At 34.3% G+C, this 8509-nt stretch overlaps 1 protein-coding gene across 2 annotated transcripts in view; it reads right to left on the bottom strand.

Annotated features, from left to right (window-relative positions):
* ZFHX4 (zinc finger homeobox 4) overlaps nucleotides 1-8509 on the bottom strand; it is a 189051-nt gene that overhangs the window by 168255 nt on the left and 12287 nt on the right. The gene's annotated exons all lie outside the window — the stretch shown is intronic.

The raw sequence follows: 8509 nt of genomic DNA, 5'->3' as shown, positions 1-8509 counted from the left end.
TGCATTTGCCAATTCTGCACAAACAACGTATTCATACTGAAGGCAGCCAAAGTGCCTAAAATATAATCTCTTGCTGGCCTGAAGGAAATGAGGGAGTCAGAAAGAGACTAGAAATTTGGAATGAATGCAAGGTGTTAAATAAGACTAAATTAATGATGCTAGATTAAAACATAAAGTTCCAGAACCCAGGGTGATTTTCCCCAGTGATAGGATAACCTGCTAGGCATGATGAATATATCTGATATGTAAAATAAAATTCACTTTAATTATAAAGAGTGAGGAAAACTCCTTAACATTTTACAGCTTTATAAAAAAGTTTCTAAGCTATATATGCTATTTGAATTTAGTTTTATCTTCACTCCTACAACAGTTCTCATCCCACAAATACAGTCGCCGGCTAGAATTATTACACACATTCTAAAAGCAACTCAAATGAATTGCATAAAATGTGCAGTTAACAATTTTGGCCAGATGTGGAATAAACCCTGCAACGTATCATCTCAATATTTCCCTACATAAAGTAGATCCCTTTTTTTTTTTCTTTTACCTTAAAAGAGCCAGAAGTCACCTTCAAAATGTAACATTATTGCTGTATAAAAAATTTTGAAAACCACATTAAAGAATCCATCATAGGTCAAAGCAATATGGTAGGATATATTTTGGTACAATACTCCCATACAATTTTACAGAAAATTGCCGATCAATTTCTTCTTAATAAGCTACATATAAATCAGAAACTAAGTCAAATACATGTCTTCTATACAATAAAATTTACATTTCATCCTAAAACCAACAATAGCAAAACTATCTAAATTGATATAGCTAATAATATATTATTTGATTTTAAAATTTTTATTTTGTTGCTATTGACTATAACCATGACAATGTTTTTCAGTATATTCTGAGGGAATCACTTTAGTTTGTATAGATAAAAAGTTATTTAGATCCTTATGTACAGTGACACTGAATACGATGCTAAGTGATTTCACTGTCATCAATGTCAGACGAGGTCTTTCTTTTATCAAAGTGACCCATTTAAGAAATTTACGATAAAGTTTTATAAGTCCCAGTAAAAAAGACCACAAAAACAACCATTTAACTTAAACCATAGAATTCATTCCAAAATGACTGCATAACAAGTTCACTCACTATAAAAGTTCCTTCACCATTTAAGGTGATTTTTATTTAGTGTTCACCAACTTCTGTTCCCTACTGCCAGACATTCTGTTTGTAAAATCACCAAAGTCCTCAAGAAATCCCAGAGAGAAAACCTAACATAGTTTTAATGCTAAATTCAAAGCAATACATACCTGCTGGTCTGCTTAGAATATGTGTACATACACATTTTTGGTATTCTTAGTAATTCACAAGATCAGTGACTTTGATCATGTCAAATCCCTTTTTCAGAACTAATGGACAATATGCAGAAAAGAACTTTTATTAGTTGTTCTGCTTTGCTTTCGTCTGCAGTCACTGCTGCCTAAACTCTGCTCTGCTAAATGACCAAACCCACCTACAAGGAGCCTAGCTAATGAAAGGGGGTGCTTTCTGAACAATAGAAGAATTCCTTTGCATTCAGAAAGCAGAGTTCCCATTAGAACCCAAAATCAGAGAGGCCAGTTTTACCTCTGTTTTTTAATTGAGATTGTCCCAGCCCTCTTCTACGGTCCAGTGAGACAGTGTTTGTGAAATGATTAAAAAGAACGTGATCTGATCAAGAGGACAGAATAATGGGAAAGGAATGCTAGGTTAGCCACTCTGCTAAGTGCTGGGAAAGAAGACCAGTGGGCTCCTTAGCCTATTGTTTTTATTCTCATCTGTTCTTCAGCCATGTCATAACACTTTGAGTCTTTATTTACTCCATTTTATGTGGGTTAAAAGTTGTCCACTTACATGATAATTTGGTAACTAGTTACAAATTTTAAAAAATAGAAAATAGATAAAAATCCTTGAATTATATCAAGTTTCCAAAAGGTCATCACTGTCTCTGCTGTGGCCTTTTCCCCATTCCAAATCCTCTATCAATATGTCATAGTGAGTTAGGCAAAGACAAAAGAGAGGCACAGTGTGAAAACGGCACATATATCTAATCCTGACAAAGCAATGAATAGACCTTCACAAGTATAATTATACTTGTTTATTTGTTGCCACGTACAGAGAACTGATGAAAAAAATCCATCAAAGTGGTATTATGCAGACACCAAGAGCTTCTTTTCTTTGGTTGCTAAAGCCACATTGAGGCTTAAATTCCTTATTGTTAAATTCAGAAGAAAGAAAAAAAAAAAGAATTTTGGCTGGACTTCTTTTTTTTTTTTTTTTTTTGCATCAGTTGCTGACAAATCTTTTGTGTACAAGGCTGCATTAGTTCTCACCGCTATCGCTACCTCACTTTTACCCAAGTTAGAATTCATAATTATAAACTACTGTATAGAAGCTTTTAAAAGGGTGTGGTGTGTGAACTCAGAGAAGAGGGTAGGAGAATTGCCTGTTTCTCAGTCTCTCTTTTGATATATCATAACACAGGTAAATACCTGTGTGGAAGTACCAGTTACGTCAGGTACATCTTTGATCTCAGTCTTAGGTTGGTGCTAGTGTTTCTCTTTAATTCATCTTACTCTGCTATTTGCTTATTTTAGTATATGTGGAGTATTTCATGAAAGATTGCATAACTTTTTTCCCACTACAGTATTAAAAACATTAGCAAGAAAGACGGCCAATGCAAGGATGTAAAAGGATAGAAAATATTAAGTAAAAAAGGTTTCAAATCCAACTATTAAGGAGTCATTATGTTCCAATAGACACTAAATCAAATAACTTACAAAAGCAGATTTTTAGAGGTGGGGGTTGGGTAGCCAAACAAGCTTTTTCACTTGTAAGATAGAAATATATCAAAGTAAATGCAATCTGCATAGTTAATGTTTGTGAGCTTTACAATTTAAAACAGAAAAGCTGTAATTTTTCTTTGCTGGCAATCTGGAAACACTCTGGAGTTAATTACAGCTGATTCGGAGTGAACCACACAAACAAAGACCAGTCTATGTCCAGACAATTATACTGCATTAACCAGCTTAGAGCTTCCTGCTGATGTTTCAGGGCTCTTCTGTTACACCCTCCTACCTTCCCAGCACGAGAGAAAATGCTTCTGCAAGAAGGAATTAATGAAGAGAACTGCAAAAGAATGTGTGACGACCTCTCCTGACACGGCAAAAACTTTCCACCCATGTCACGACAAAGGGGAGAAGGTAATTAAGTTTGAATAGAAGGATGTAACCAAATATATTCAGCATTTAAAACAGGCACATTTTTTAAATAGAGAAAGTTTACAAAGACAAGTATGAGTATGTGAGTCAACTAAGTCGTTTTTCCCTGTTTTCCTCTCGTTTTTCTCATTAGTGTTAGCTAGTCAATGAAGATTTGTTTTCTCTGTAAATGGGACCCTGTGATTAATAGTCTTCTTCTCCCTCTCTCATTCTTTTCTTTCTCCTCCTCTCTTCCCACCCTCATTTTCCCTCCTTCTCTCTCACATCACTAAATCTGCATAGACTGTATATAACAATTACATAGCATTAAACATATGTGATGGAGAGCTAAAGAGAAAATGTGCACTTTACCAATGAGTCCAATAGTTCTAAATTTGAATAGTTGTGGGAAATAGGAATTTTACTCAGTTTTCTTCAAAACTTTAATCAAACTCCAGCTACTTTCCTTAGAGAGGAATCAATAATCTCTCCTTAACAAAATTACACTATTATATGACTCATTTTATTTGTTTGCTTCAGGAAAATTTTATAATCAGTGTGCAAGATGGACCCAATAATTTAGCTACCCTCTGTAAACAAACTTCGGTACTTGCAACCAATCTAGTTGATTTCTAATTTTCTTATTCATTCTAATTGAAAATGAATAGTTTGCATTGGTGTGAGACAAGGACATGAACTGTAATTATGTTCAGTGCCTCTTTCTGATTCTTTCTTTGATACTGTTTTGCTAGTATTCCAGCTGACATTAAGGCTTTGTAGTGATTGCTTCATTAAAGGTTAAGGATGTCCTAATCAGCTAAAGTATTACTAGAAAGCTGTTGTTTGCCAATACTGAGAATATACTGACTTTTTTTTCCTGTCTTTATTGAACAAAAAGGTACTTCCAAATGCCAGTGACCCAGTCATACTTCAGCATTAATCATCTTCTTTTTGGCTCATCTATGCAAAGTAGGATTAGAATTAAATGACTATATGATCCTTTTAATTTTTCTTCCCTAAATAAATATTAGTCCATAAATCAATCAGGTACTTTAATAAAATGCACACAAATATACACTGCAGTTATGAAAAGATTGTGTAGATTATACTTACATTTACAGGGATCTCAATAATGGACAGAATTATTTTCCTTTCACAGACTCCCTCCCTCAATTTCTACCATATCTGAAAGTTCAAGTAAATTACACTGCTGAACATGAAGCTTTAACACAGAACACTTTAGTTCTCCTTGGAAAAACATGAACTGCTTCAACCATTTTTGGAATTTATAAATCACAGTTACCATGTTTTTCATATGTTATATTGTTCGTCTTTAAGATGTAACTGACTAATCTCTCTGGCATATGCATAATCTAAGAGTGCATAGTTGATAATCTTTTAAGTTATCACATAAGTACATTTAAAAAATTTATCTTAATTAGTTTTATTAAGTTATATATAACTGTAGACTATTTGGCTTCAAAAAAAGATATACCAGACTAGTAAAAACCAGTGCACATACAATTTATTTCACATGTAAAGACATATGAAAGGCAATGCAAAGACAGTATATTTTAACGTGCATCTGTATTATTTTCTCCTTTGTCTATTCATATATGAAATTGATTATTGAACTACTGACAACCAAATATTTCAAAGAAAAAACAATTGTATAATTATTTCAATTTCACAATCCCTACCAATATGATCTCATAACCAATATAACAGTAAGTATAATAGCATAGGTACTTTTTAAAAAAAAAAAACGTCATTTCTTGCAGGCTAAACCTACCATAATTATCTTCATAAAATCAATCACAGGTCAAGTATTCCAGCAAACATTCCTATTTCTTGAACAATGATTTCAATAATTTTACATGATTTCAAATAGTTTCACTGAAGAAAGTTATAGGCATAAATTCTTTAAATCACTACCAAGTACATCTTACTATGTAATACTCTTAGAATCTACCAAATACAAGTGCCTTTTTACATCCCATGTAAATATTTTAAATAACTTTATATTAGAAACCACATTAGGACTAGCATAATAGAGAACATAAGTAGAATGCCAACTTTTCTTCTGGATGAAATATTGTCAAATTTATGTTTGAGCTCTGAGATTAGTTGTTATTTTATTGCTATTATGAAGAGGCTTTTGTTTGGGGATTTTTATTTAGGTTTTTTTTTTTTTTTTTTTTTTTTTGGCCTGAAAGTTAATTTGACTGCTGCCCATCAGTGAAGTGAGCAATTCAGTAATTAGCTTTTGTATTTTAAATGTATGAACTTTAATTAGATTTCATTATAAACAAACAACCGTCAACCATAATTATAAGCTCCTTGGTTTACCCACATATTATCCCTTTTCAAACAAACTTGATGTCAGACAAATTAAAATCAAGCAGCCAGCAATTTTGAGTTGAATTTTACATGATCTGCTGGTAACCTGATTACTTTAACTTCAATATCATTACAGGAAAAGTATCTCAGGAAAAATAATTACAAGAATTCCAACAGGAGACAAGCTTAATTGTATTGATTCAAAAGATGCATGTTCAGAGGAACCATGTTGAAGAAATAATGTTATCTCAAATCTACAGTTTCTATTAAAATGAAATTGTCCAGCATGAAAGAAGCAATTTAAGATTAGTGTCTACAAAACTAGAGATACTAAACTAACTAACTAATTATCTGGGCCCAATTATGTTATACTTTAAGTAGCAAAATATCAGTGTGGAGAAACTACAAGTCATGAGGTTTGCAGGTTTATTTACTGACTGGTGTATCTATTAGGACCAAGAACAAGTGGAGCTGTCAGGACATAATGAAGGTAAATGATTAGTTAGCACCAAGCTTGAACTCTTCTTCAATGCAATAAGAGTTAATTAAAGTTTACCACCAAACATCAACCAAAGCAGGATGTTGATCAGGTTTCAGCATTAAGTGCAAACAGACAATAGTTGGCAGCAATTAGTGCAGCTATCAAATGACATGCAATGATAATTATACATTTAAAACAGTTAAAGAGCTGGGGGGAAAAGCTAATCAGCCTCTTTGACGACAAATACTCAAAGGGCAGGAAACAGGTATCGGATTATTTCACTTTAACACTGTAAATCAATAGAATTAAACAAGAAAAGGTTGTGTGGGTACATTATCTGAAAGAGAACAGTTAACTGGACCTAAAATGAAATAAATCTGCTAGTATTGGCCTATCAAAGATAAGAACTTCTGCAGCTAAAGAAAATAACTTGCTTTTCAATTAAAGTTTCAGAATGAAGTCTCTGTAAAGAAAGTTTAGCTTCTTGGTTTTGCGTAAATTCAGCAATGCAACAAGTATTTCATCATAATTATTGTTATTTAAATTAAGTGTTAACTTCCATTCTACCATAATGTCAAAAGTACTTTATGCCTGAATGTTATCTTTGTGTATTCCAATATTATCTTTCTGAAAACTTTTCAAATGGATGTTAAGATTGAAATTCTTTTAATGCAGCTAAATTTAAAACAGAGGCCACATATACATATTTAGTGGTATATTACGCAGGTCTTCCTTGACACCATTCAAACCTATGACTTCAGTCTTGAAATTGATGAACCTGTATACAACATATCCCTAAAAGAATTTTATTAATCACCTCATTCTTTTCCGTTTCTGGCCTGTAGCCTGGAGAATGTCTCCAGAAATGTGCCCATCCTCATGACCCCCACCTCCCCATTTTCCCAACTAATTCTGTTGTGCTAAGGATTTGTACACAGTGATGGCTAATCCCAATATTTCCCTGGAGCTAAAACTAAGCCATGGCCGACTCCCAGCACAAAAATGTCTCTCTCCGAAAGCCCTTTCGCCCCCTTCAGCACTCATACACTCATTGGTCCTGACATTTTCACTTCAGCCATGACAAATGAGCTGATGACTCTGATGTGATTGCACGGGAGGATGGCTTTATCTAAAGATATATCATTAACTCTCATCACCATCTCCTAATATGGCTCTTCCGGGTTCATGTAATGTGTTGCGAAAATTGGAGGAAAAATATTTGTAAATATAGGCACTGTAAGTAACAAGAGATGAACTTCATCGAAAGAAGACAAGGGAAGCCTGAGTGGACAGGATGGTTGGGGTGGGGGCGGAGGGAGGGGGGCAGGTTCAGGAGGAGGGGAAAAAAAAAGACTAACATTAACTAAATGATGCTCTGGGGATTTAAGTAACTCTACTCAACCTCTGCCCCAGTGCAAACCAGCCAGCTGACTGTCTCTCACAGGTCCCTTCCGTTCAACATGGGCAGCTGGACCAGAGCATAATTTGTGAAGTGGCACAAATGAAGCTTCTCAGATAAATATGGTTTACCAATTGGCAGGCCAACCAATTTCTTTGTTTTTAATCACAAGGTAGTATCTATTTTATTCTCAAACCCTTAATTTCTTATATTACTAAATCTCTTTAAATTCACTTTAATCGGGGAAGGGATTATCAAAAACAATTCCACTTTGAGATCATCGTATTCTTCAATTAGAAAGAGGCAATAGTTTCCTTCCAAACTATTATTAAATGTGAAACTTTGAAGCGCTCTGAAAAGGAGAGCCTTTCCATTTAGCATAAGCACGGCAACCTTTAGGTTACGTTAGAACCCAAGTTCCAGTCACATAGTTCTTGTTATGTACACGATAGAGTTTACAGAGTAGATACTTGTTATAACCTCTTCTCTCAATTCATCTGAGGAGACACAGCCAATCAGAGTCAACTCTAGCATAACAGACTTCTAGAAAAGAGGTCAGGCTTTGAGGTAAAGTGCTATTCAGTCTTGGACCATGCAAGGAGCTCTTTATTCCTGTTCTTATTGGCATCAGACCGCCTTACTAGAGTAAGAACAAAGCCAAGTGCTCGTGTGAGGTTTATGAATAAATCAGAGGTGAGCCACTTTAAGTGCTGCCCATGATTTCCTTGTTGACAGTGAGCACTTAAACAGGCTTCTATGACCAGCAACTTCTGGCAAACCATAATGATTCCTAATCTGCACCCTGCTTCATTTCAAGAACTAAATGACCCACCCTATTTTTCCTGCAAGCTTTCACCTTTCAGACAATTTTGGTCCTATCTCTAACAGTTTACCTTTACAATCCCAGAGCAGCCAGCACAGGAATTGTAACAACTAAAAACTTCCTTTGCTTGGAAAAATCTCACAAATAAAAATAATCTCCAGCATAAGCATAACAAATTATTCTCATATTAATATTATATAATTTTTGGATAGGGAGAAGCTAAGCCA

The sequence above is a fragment of the Theropithecus gelada genome, chromosome 8, assembly GCF_003255815.1.
Source record: "Theropithecus gelada isolate Dixy chromosome 8, Tgel_1.0, whole genome shotgun sequence".
Taxonomy (NCBI): Eukaryota; Metazoa; Chordata; class Mammalia; order Primates; family Cercopithecidae; genus Theropithecus; species Theropithecus gelada.
The sequence above is the reverse complement of the archived record's forward strand: the minus strand, read 5'-3'. Positions and strand labels throughout refer to the sequence as shown.